Source organism: Capsicum annuum, chromosome 5, assembly GCF_002878395.1.
Source record: "Capsicum annuum cultivar UCD-10X-F1 chromosome 5, UCD10Xv1.1, whole genome shotgun sequence".
Lineage (NCBI taxonomy): Eukaryota > Viridiplantae > Streptophyta > Magnoliopsida > Solanales > Solanaceae > Capsicum > Capsicum annuum.
In genome coordinates this window covers 131,738,093-131,750,668 of record NC_061115.1, presented here as the reverse complement: position 1 = coordinate 131,750,668, position 12,576 = coordinate 131,738,093, and positions in this window count along the sequence as shown.

The following is a 12,576-nucleotide window of genomic DNA, read 5'->3' as shown; positions in this document are numbered from 1 at the left end:
ATCTGTAATTTAGGTCTAGTTGAGACTCATGGTGTAGATTTACTACTTTTCAGTTAGACTTGGCAGCTCGACTTTAGTAGAGAGGTCATCTTTATTCTAGGAAAGCTGGATCTCTCCCTTTGACATGGACTCAGTTCTCCAAGGTCATCTTGGATAAGTATATGCCTCGCAGTTTTAGGAATTATTTGATAGATCATTTCTCAAGGTTGGAATCCATGACTGTATTGGAGTGTGAGGCTCAATTCTATGAGTTGGCTAGGCATGCTACTTCTATTTTGACTATTGCGTATGAGAGAGTTTGTTGCTTTATTCGAGGATTGAGACTTTCTCTTAGCATATCTACGCAGAGTTTAGTTACTGTCGGTGGATCTTTTGCTGATGTTTCTAATCATTCTCACGTTATGGAAGAGATACGTCCTGAGGCCCAAGGTGGAAGTGATAAGGGGCCGTGATATCAGGATGGTTTCAGTAGAAGTCGTATTAGATCACGATTCATAGGTAGTGGTTCTCAGGGTTGGTGCCCTCCGGGTCAGCTGTATCAGCATTCGGGTCAGTCTAGTAGGCCCGTTCAAGATGCTCTTCAGATTAATGATGGAGGCTAGTCTCATTTTAGTGATCGTCCTGGCCATGATAGTGGTCGATTTTCGTGAGGTTTGTTTTCTGGTCATTCTAGTCATGGTTGTTATTCTGGGTTAGCCAGATCTTTTAGTTTTAGTACAACGTCTGGGGAATGTTATGGTTGTAGAGATTTTAATCATTTATCGAGAGAGTGCCCCACCTTTGGAGCAATAGTTCCTTCAGTTCAGAGTGTTCCACTAATTTGGGCAATTCCGCTCTCAATTAGAAGTGGTATGCATGGTCGTAGAGGTGGTCCCTAAGGTGCTCATCTAGATTTTTAGGCAGGTAGGATAGGAGATCGATTAGGAGTCCAACTAGGTGGCAGACATGGTTAATTTTATGCAGTACCTATTAAACTCAAGGCTAAGTCTTCTAATGCTGTTATCACAGGTATAATTTTGGTGTGCTGTCAGTCGTTTTTTTCTTTATTTGATCTGGGATCCACTTGTTCATATGTGTCTGCTTATTATGATCCACAGTTAGAATTATCTTGGGATTTATTTCTTTGTAATTATGTGTATCTACTACCTGGGTGACTCTTTAGTAGTGGATCGAGATTTTAGATCATGTGTGGTGCATGTTTGAAAGTTTGATACTTAGGCTGATCTTATTGTATTAGATATGGTGGATTTTGATGTAATTCTGGGCGTGGACTGGTTATCCCACTATCATGCGGTCGTGGATTTCTTTGCCAAGATCATTACCTTCGCTAGGCCTAGTATACCCCAGTTGTGTTGTAGAGAGCGGTTAGCCACGAGCCGACATAGATTATTTCTTATATTTGTTCTAGGAGTCTTATTTCGAGGGATTGAGAGTCTTATCTCTCTTATATTCATGATGTTAGTTTCGAGAGCTCGTCGCTTAAATCTGTCGCCGTAGTTCGTGAGTTTCCTGATGTTTTCCCTACCAATCTACCTAGTTTTTCTCCTGAGCATGATATTGAGTTTGTTATTGTTCTTAAGCTGGGCACCCGACTTATTTCAATGGTTCCTTACCGTATGTCTCCTACCAAACTTGAGGAGCTAAATTCTCAGCTTCAAGATCTTCTTTGTAAGGGTTTTGTTAGACCAAGTTTGTTTTCTTGGGGAGATCTTGTGTTATTTGTGATGAAGAAAGACAGTTACATGCATATGTGTATTGATTATATGAAGCTTAACAAGGTGATGGTGAAGAACTAGTATCCTACTGTTATGACCTGAACCAGGGCCGATGAGTATATTAAGCCCATCGAGGACCGGTGACCACCCCCATAGACGGTCTAACCAAGAAAAATCTAAATAAACAGCGAAGACATCCAGAATATAAACATAAAGTAGTTAATGTAACTCAATGGAACTAAGAGTTAAAAACAACGATCAATCCAGAATTTGTCCACAAAGCCTCTAACAAAAGAACAAATGTCATACTAGGTCGGGACATGCCCCGACCATGGCCAAAAAGGGAATCCAAAATACAAAAAGAAACCGATGGGATTTCGGTACTCAAAATGAAAGCAGTGAAATTTTTGGCCTTACGGAAGATTGAGGCTTACCATTTCAAAGTTGGCCAACCGACGAACTAGAATGACCTAACTCTGCACAAGGTAACCGAAGAACCCCTAGGACCCTACATCATGAAATGATGTAGTGTCCGAGTATGGTTAGTGGGATGAGCACTAGCATGTAACTCAGGGAATGGATAAAATACTTCCAAGTACAAATTAGTCCAAAAACCATATGCACATATTAATATACATGTATATAAGATGCCCGGTATAGGGAACAAGGTTTAACATATGATTTTAAAACCATTAACCTGGACTGTGTAGCTCTAACCATCCTAAGGGCACCTACGGGCTATACGGGTTCAAATACTCATATTAAAAGGGTTCCAGTGCGTGTTAGCCCCACAAATTAGAAAAATTCAAGAAAGGGCCAGAGAATCTACGACCCCAGCCATTCCAAACTATATATAATGTGTGAACTATGAACACGATCATAAACACCCCCATGCCAGAAAATGTGGTTTCTAGTATTGATCCCTTCGGGACCTCCACCTTCCACGGCGAGCTACACTACTCTTTTTAAGCCCAAATTAAAACATTTGCACATAACCCATCCATTGCACCAAGGAGTCATCCATTAAGGCATTTACCGAATGGTTTCGTCATACCAATTGAACTTGCTAGTCAATTTTATTATGCCATTCCAAACTAATTAGCCAAACAGACTCCAAAGTTACAATTTAGAAACCAATCCATGGCCACCAAGACCTTTTAAAACCATTCAAAATCAAACCATGGCCACCAAGGCCTTCCAAAACTATTTTTATCCGTTTGGCCATTAATCCAATACAATAGTTTAGAAAAGTAAGCAAAACCATGTAATTGACCATATTTCTAAACCAATTTTGCAAGTGGATTGAGGTTAATACCAATTCTAAATCAAAACCATAATTTTGGGGGAATCCACAACCCCTATACCATCCACCATGCTTATGAACGTACTCAGATCAAAAATCATAAAATAAATCATGAATGCTAAGTTTCAATCCATAGGAAAACCAACCAAGTAACAATCATTCAAAACCCTCAACCCGTCATTCAGAACCCAAAATTAAAATCACATAAATAGTGATTAAACAAATGCCTCTATGAAAAATCAAGTTAGCAAAGAGGTACATGCCTAATAATACCAAGAATTTGGAGAAAAAACCATAATTTGAACCCTAGGTGTTTAATCCTTAGAAACCCTAGCACTGATCTTAATTGGGGAATTTGAGAGAAAGAATAGTGTATTTATTTTGTTAAGAAGTGAAAATAAGGACAACGGAAGGGTTTTATGTCATAGGAATAGTGGAATAAGGGGAAAATACCATAATGTCCTTTATAAAAACAAGTAGAAAGTATAGCTCCCAGCCGTTATGGGTCAGGTAACGAATCATGATGACTGGTCATGAGTCGTCACCATGACTCGTAGTCTGTATAGTAAATCAGGACCACCTTCATTGGTTTGGTCATGAGACACATCCTACGAATCGTGACCTCACCTTATGATTTATATGGTCGTAGTCATGATCCAAACAGAACCCCAAGCAATCCTCACTAGTTAAGTTATGATTGGCATAATACGACTCATGATGAGTGATAACGGCTCGTCACATGAGATGTTGCCTGAGCAGTGATGGCAAATTTAATAAATTTTAGAGGCTAAAACCTAGGGTATTACATTACCCACCCCTACCTCCAGGATCATTCATCCCCGAATAAGGAGTCAAGGCACCCATTAGTACGAAAACAAGTAAGAATGCACATATACCCAAATGATAATTTAGAAATTCCATGAGAGGGAAAACAAAAATCATACCTTAAGCATTTTCATCTAATGCGGGGAACAAGAATGGATATTTGGACTTCATGTCCACTTCGACTTCTGAAGTATTTTCTTCCACGTCCCATACTATCGGGGAGTACACCTAAAAAACATAAGGTAAAGAACCTATCATGGCGTCCCATACCACTGGAGAGTGCATCAAAAGATCAAATCATCAACGTGTATAGATATATAAACAACTTCTCATTATCCATGGTTTCCCACATTTTACACCAATGGTCATTTGCAAATATTCATAATCCTCATCAATTACTACAATTGAATAACATTTACCAAAATACTCATAACCATAATCATATCACTGTTTAAAAATCTATCTCATCGATATACTCAATCTACGCACTACTATTAACTAACCAATACTCATTATTAAACTTCTAATTCGCTAGTTATCAAAGGACCTTTAGTTATTAGCCTAACTGATTTTTTACATAATCTTTATTCACAGGATAGTAACTAACTATTATTCCCTATTAACCAACATCCAACATCTAATCGAGGTTCAGTATTAGACCATAGGTGCATTTAAACAATACCCATTTTTAATCATCATAATAGCACTAATCACCATCTAGAAAAGGGCCACTAATTATCACTATATTCTTATATATCTAACTGTTAATATCTTTTAGTATCTAGCATCATTAATATACAAATCCTCAATTATTATCTAATCAAAATTATAACTTAGTCATCAATATCATTAATCATCACCCATATTAACCTATTATCATCCTTAGCCACATAACCACCACAATTGCTAGTCACCATATTTCAACCAAATAAGGTTTACTAACTAGAATTCTAGATTTCAAGCCATCAAGTAAGATAGTCACTTAGTAGTTAACTTGTCACCACATAACTCATTTAATACGCAATATACCTTACTTAATTCACTTATCCAATGCTATCTAAACTCACTAGGTGAATCCTTAAATGCCACACAATACCCCGTTTACCAACTTGTCCCAATTAATTATTCAACATATACTACTTCTACTCACTATTTAACACTAGCAAGAACTACACCACTTAACAAGTGATTTGTATCAAAGAATTATAACCGATATCCTAACAATAACATCATATCTTCAAAGTACATACAAATGTAATGATATAAAGACATAATAAAAAATAACATATATACACATGTTTACCATACATAACATCAATATATCCTCTGGACTTATTGTGCATCATTATAGCATCAATATATCCTCCAGACTTATCGGGCATTATCATAACATCAATATATCCTCCGAACTTACCGGACATCATCATAACATCAATATATCCTCCAAACTTACCGGGCATTATCATAACATCAATATATACTTCAAACTTACCGAGCATAATCATATCATCAATAAATCTCTTGGGCTTACCAGGCATTATCACATCATCAATATATCCTTCGAACTTATCAAACATTATCATAACATTAATATATCCTTCGAACTTACCGGACATCATCATAGTAGCAATATATCCTCTGGACTTATCGGGCATCATCATAACATATATAAGCAATCCAAACAATAGTAAATGCAAGCCACACAAGAGATAGAGTGAAAGAAAAGAAAGAAAAGACATATCATCGAACTTTATCATTCATTATCAACACAATGTATTAATAGGTGCATGAACGAGTATGTCCATATGTATAAACACTCACTACTTTACCGGGCTTAACATAATCATTAGCATTTTCAAGTACAAAGCCTTAATTATATCTTCTAAAGCCCCTTTTTATTAGCATGATTCACATTATTAACATAAGAGAATTTTTAGCATTAACATTAGTTTAGTCACTATGCTTGAACATAATATGAGTAAGATCAAAGGATTGACAAGTCTAATGGGGGAAGAATGGCTAACACATTGACTGCCTTCAATAGACAAAAAAAAACCCACACGATCTGATCTATGGGGCCCTCGAAGGACGACTAATATAATCCAAGGATCACATGGTAATTTATTCAATGATTTAGTAATTCCTAGTTATGGGTTTAATCTATAAGACAATTCATTGCTATCGAAGCATCATCAATAATCTAGAAACCAGTCATGGATATCATTTCTAATACCAATATCATGAATAAACTATTTATCGGGGTTATTCATCATGTTACTAAAGGCATATTCTATGCATTTAACAAGTATCTAAGTCGCTTATAAAACTCCAAAGTCCAAACTTAAGGTGGGTCAAGTTCTGCTTCTAATAACCCAATTTCCTCTAGTGTAACTTCTACCCGGGACTAAGCCAAGTCATCTGTTACACTAGTTCTATGGTACAATTTTTCCTCAAGTATTACTCTTATTCATCCAAAGCTACGAGGGAAATTTCCACAACTATGCACAACTAAGGTCTACTTACTATATTTGAGTGATATGGTCACTCCCGTCTAACTAGAGCACTAGATAATTCTCATGTTATTCATGAGATAACAAGTCTAGCTAACCAAAGTTCTAGACTACAAGTCAAGTATCACACTTTATAAGTTTAATAGCCTAAGTGGTTCAACTGATCCCAAACACTAACATCTACCACTTCAATACCTAAAACCCCACCAATCTTATCAAGATATTAAATTCATACTATAATAAAGCTCAATCTAACAAGAAATATGCCTAAACTACCTCGAATCCAAATATAGCTCACGAACCAATAACCTTTGCTTTACCTTTCCTCGAAAATTCTTCAAGGAGCCAAGCTATCAAAATATAATCCATGCATTATTATGAGATTATCAATACCCATATTGCACCATTATTCTTTGGGTCCAAAATGACAATAAAACCCCCTAAGTGGTCCCACTTTTGGAAAAATGAGTTTTGAGATCAGCCTATTATTCAAATACCATTACGGAGTTATATCCCTCAAGAAATTAGTACAAATCAAGCATGTTTGGTCTAAAATCAAGCCTTAAGCCATTTGGTATTTAAGGTCAAATAATCAAGAATTCAACACTATAAATAAAGGATTCATACCTTAGATTCGATGTTAATCACGAATATGCAAGTTATTCAAGCTCCCAATCAATATTGAAGACTAAATTTGAGGTTTACATACTCTATTAGGGTTTATGAGACCCACGAAAATGGAGAAATAACCAGTTCTCAACCAAAAAGGGCATTTAAATATCCCTTCTCAGGCCTTCAGTTCAGGCGATAGCAAACACGTGGGCCACAATCGTGGTATCACGATACTGCCTCTGCGTTTGTGACACTTTTGCCGCACTTGATGACAACTAAAACTTGGAATATTTTCCAAGTATCAGCTAATGCCTCGAGATGCATCTACAATCTAATATGAGTAAATAAAATATGCAACCATACTAATTTTGACATTTTGGATGTGTTGGCAAAGTTAGATTTTTCATCTGAGGTTGTTTCGACCAAATATGGGCCCTACACTTGAATTTTTAATTTATCAACTTTTTGACCAATAGGTTGAAATAAGTTCGGGTGTAGAAGGATACGAACCAAAGGTCTACCCAACCTAAAATTAATATTTTGGAGTTGCTGGCATAGTTAGAATTCATATTCAATATTGTTTTACTGAGGTTTTTGATCGGTGGCTATTTAGAACCAGCAAAGACTTCTAAATAGAGAAATAGTTCTAAAAACCAAACGGACTAGCCGGTAACTGAACTATCAGTTCCAACAAGTCATAATTAACTTGGGGCAGCTTTGGAAAATATCTAACAGTAAAAAAGGCACCACCTTTTCTTTCCCAGCTGCTTCATCATTCTTTTTTGTAGAATCAACCTCCTTTATAGGACACACCTCACCAACATTTTCCTCCTTTCGCATATATTTCTTCAAGTAAAATTTTGTATCTATAAAATAGGCTTCTACTTCAGTAAAAGGCTCATCATCAATAACTACCTTCTTTTGGACTCTCTTTTTAAAGCATTTGAAACATTGATGGTATGTGGACGTGATCAGTTTGTTATCATGTATCCATGGCCTTATGTGAGGTCTTTGCAACAATCACATGCATTAATACGTTTGTACTCATATCTCCCATGTTGATTTCTAGTTTGATATAACCTATGGATCTTTTCCCACCTTGATTGAATCCATGAATCATAAGACGACATTCAAAAATTCATCCATCAATATTCTAAGATTCTTCACAGTGTGAATTGTGAGAATATTAACTCTAGAGCATCATTAGTCATAATTCTTTTCACTTTGTGCTCGCGCACATAACTAACCATATATAAGGGATGATTGTGTGATGTATCACCCAATAAGAGGTCATCACAAGTAAATGCAATCTTTGCATCACAAACGTTCACTTCTTCAGAAGGGATTTAACAAGTTCTTGATGTGATAGGATTAACGACAATGATGAATCTCCCATTGTTGTCTCTTTGTTATTGATATAACAATATGGGGCCTTGATGCCAATATAAGATGTTTCCTTACGAAACCAACTTGGCAAGAATTCCTCCAATGTAACTGGATAAAGGGGCTTTGTACAATAATTCTTCTCAATTTTCAGATTTTTTACATTCTTCTCCACCGTTTTTATTTGGGGTCTTTTGATCGTCTTTCCTCTTATTGCTTACTTGCTTGGATTCTTTTGTAAGCTCACTTTACGACTTCTCCGTTGAGTCACCAGGATCCATTCTTTATCATTAGTGTTTTCAATAAGGGATTGTCTTTCTTCTAATGGTTCCCCTTTTATTATTATTTCATTCACCATCAGAAGGAGAAACGACCTACTAACATCGATGGGTTCAAAGTCATCTAATTTAATTAAATTTTTTCGGGCTGCGACCAGGACATCATCATATTCACGTACTTCAATAAAGACGCAAATAAATATGGGATCAAGTGACCCTAAAGTGATAGAGACTTGATTTAAACTTTTTTTCTCATCTTCGAGTAGTATTTTTCCTTCACGGGATAAGTCCATGACCTTTTACTTGGAGATAAAACACTTTTCTATGGGATAACCCAGTAACTGATGATATTTGCAGTAGTTCCAATCACTCTTTCAAGCTTCATCTGGACACTTCATTTCAGTTAACTCAAAAATTTTCAACAATAGGAGTTCCTAAAAAATTACTGGGACATTTGAGTCCATAAATGGATACTCTTTTGCTTGCATGTCCTTTAAAGTCAAATTTTCGCTGGCATTATTCTGGATAGATGCGGTTTTCACACTTTGCTTTTTACTTAGCTTTGTGTTGACCCTTAATGGTGCATCATTAGCATTTATCGGCTCTTTACTCTCAGACTTTGGCATGAACTTTCCTCTTTCTTTACTTGTAGTTTGTCCTTTTCTTTTTGGGTTTTATTAATAAGTGGTCCTTAATTTCCATTTGAGGACATGCTCAACTCCATATCATGAGTGCGTGTAGCAAGTTCTTCAAATGACTTGGTTTTGATTCCTTGTAGGATATAACAAAGTTCCCAATATATTCCTTGAATACACATTTCTATCCCAGAAGCCTCACTAAGTTTATTTGTATAGTTAAGACTCGCATTCATCGATTGATTGATAAACTCAATGACACATTTATATTCTCGTTGGAATATATTTGTAAGTTAAACTATACTTACAATATGTTTCATGCTATAGAAATGATTGAGAAATTCATGTTCAAGTTGTTTTCAACTATCAATGGAGTTAGACTCGAGGTTAGTATACCAATCAAATATATTTCCTTGTAAACAGTGCATGAACTGTTTAACAAAATGTTCTCCATAAGTTCCAGCTATGTTGCATGTTTTAAAAAAGTGTGCAACATGTTACTTCGGGTTTCTTTACCATTAAACTATTGAAATTACAGAGGTTGATAACCTGCATGCATCTTCAAACCATAAATTCTTGAAGTATATGGCTTAGCATATGTGAGAGATGGTTTGGAAGCAACATCATACTTGTCCTTAATGGTTCCCATAATAAAGTTCTTCAGTTGGTGAATTGGGATTAATCCATCAGTAGATACTTGCAATTCATCAGCAACATGCCTTTGCTCTACAGATGGGTCTCATTTGTCTTGTTCTATCAGATGCTTCCTAGATGCATGACTTGATCCTCCCTCCATAACACTTTCAACTCTATCTGTCAACTTGACTATCTGATTATCCTGATCTTGCACATATTTTGTTAGTCCTTCAAGCACTTTTGTCAAACTTGTAAGTTGTTCTTCAACAGTCGATGTGTTAGTCACCGTTTGTTGGATAGCCATTAAAGATAAATGATTAAAGCATGGGTTTTCCTTCAAATTAAAATCTGAGTAAAATAGTACACATGGAGTGATTTGAGCAGACTTTGTGATCAAGGCATAATCATCTTCATATGTAATGTGGTACCTAGTCTTAAATGGTCTAAGTTGAGCTAAATTCTTCTCAATGATCTCAGTGATATTCTCCCATTCTTCCAACTCATTGGGAAAGAATCTTGTCCCCTTTGAAGATTGAACATCAAACACAGGAGCTGATACATACGATAGTTTAAGTGTTTGTTGTCCTAGTAAGTATTCGTTGTTCCTAGTAATGGGCCCCGCACTTTCCATGGTAGCATTAAGTATGTTATCCACCTCAGAGAAAAACTTGGAGTCAGTAGCCTTAGCAACAACAGATTTGGAGTAAAACTTCTTGGATACCATTTTAGTATTCTTAAATAGGATAATTAATGCGAAGAGATAAGAGGTAGAGAGTGTCCCACTGGGTGTGCAAGAATTGTAGAAGACAAATTCTTCGAGTTAAAAAAATAATAATGGAGACAGGAAAATTGAAGTGGCAAAATATTATATTTGATTTCGAATGTAGTAAGTGTTACAATCTCTATGATAATCCTCTGATTCTTCAAAGTAATATGAACTTGGACTTGAACTTGATTTGTATTCAAAGGATTGAGTATCTTGATCTTCAATCTTCGTCTTCAAACTTGAATTTGGATATTAATTCGTCACAAACACTTGGATGATTTCCCCGAATGATGAATGTGAACACGTAAATTAATTTTTGAACAAAATCTCCTCCCTTATTGATCTTGAACTTGATTGCTTGAAATTTATAACTTGTAGAGAGATTATGATTTTTGATCCATGAGCTCTCTGATTGCTTCTTGTTTCTCAAAATCCCTCTTTATGTGAATTATGAGAACCCTTATTTATAGTTGGGGGGGGAGGAGGGGTAAGGTAATTGTGTGATTTGATTGGTCGATTTGAAATTGACCAATCATATTTTTTTGATGAAAAGCTCTAATTTGATTGGCTAAAACATGTCATCTGTACACATGCCATGATTGCTCATTTTATTTAACTTGGATTGCCACATAATATTGACACATGACATGCCTTTAGTGGCTCATTTTATTTAAGAGAAAATACATCAAATCCCCCCTTAATATGTCACCAAAATTTACTTTAGACCTAAACTAATCGGGCAATTATATACCCCCCTTAACATCTTTAAAGTGTATTAAATATTACCCTATAATTATATACCAATCTCATAAGGGAGAGTGCGTTGCACTTGCGCTCATATCAATGCCATGTCATGACCACATCGTAAGTTTTTTTAAAAAATGTAACCCAACTATAAGTATATTATTTAATAATTTAGTAAAAAAAAGAAAATAACCCCCATCCCCATGCCAGTTCGATCCCTCCCAATCCATAGCCCATCTTCTTTATCTTCTCCAATCACCACTACCACCAACAGCGTTGCCGCCACTGAGGAGGGTGGTTCAGTCTCCATTTTACCAAATACTTCACCATCCCCAAAAGGGTGTCTGAAAAATTATCTTTGTCAAAATAAATATATCAACAGAGCAATATTATTACTAGCAGTAGTTGCTTTTCTTCTCATCAACCTGTTATCTTTTTTGAAGAAGCTACTAGTGTTTCTTTCATGTCTTAAAATATCTCAATTCACCACCAGCAGCAATAGATGCAAAAGAGCAAGAAGAAATTTTATTACCAAAACATTTTCTTCTACCACCGCCATTGTTGCCGCTGATGAAGATGGTCTATTTTTCATTTAACAAATTACCACACCACCACCTGCATTTTTACAAATATAAGTACATGATCATAAAAACACACCAATACACAAAATTCTTAATCCAAATTCCTTCACATTAACCAAAACCCCAAATCCCAAAAATCCAAAATTCTCAATCTTTTACTCAAAAATGTCAACAGAAATGACACAAACAGAGCCATAAGGCATTGATGGTATTCGCCTGACATGGAATTCTTGTCCAAGAACCAAACTTGTTCATCAATTTTGAACCCTTTTTGGTTGTCGAAAGATGAAATTTTGGATCAGTTGGGACTTGGTAGGAAGGAGGTTACGAAGAAACGGGGTTGGGGTACAAAGAAGATGAAGAAATAGGCTGTTGGGAGTAGGGGTGGGGAAGGGGGATGTTACAAAGAAGATGAAAGTTGGGTTTTCTTTTTTAATTTCTTTTATATATAATAATAATAATAATAATAATAATAATAATAATAATAATAATAATAATAATAATAATAATAATAATAATAAAGGGGGCCTTTTAAAAAACAAATTCACACATTTTTCTTTTTTTTTTAGCCACGTCAGCCATAGGAGT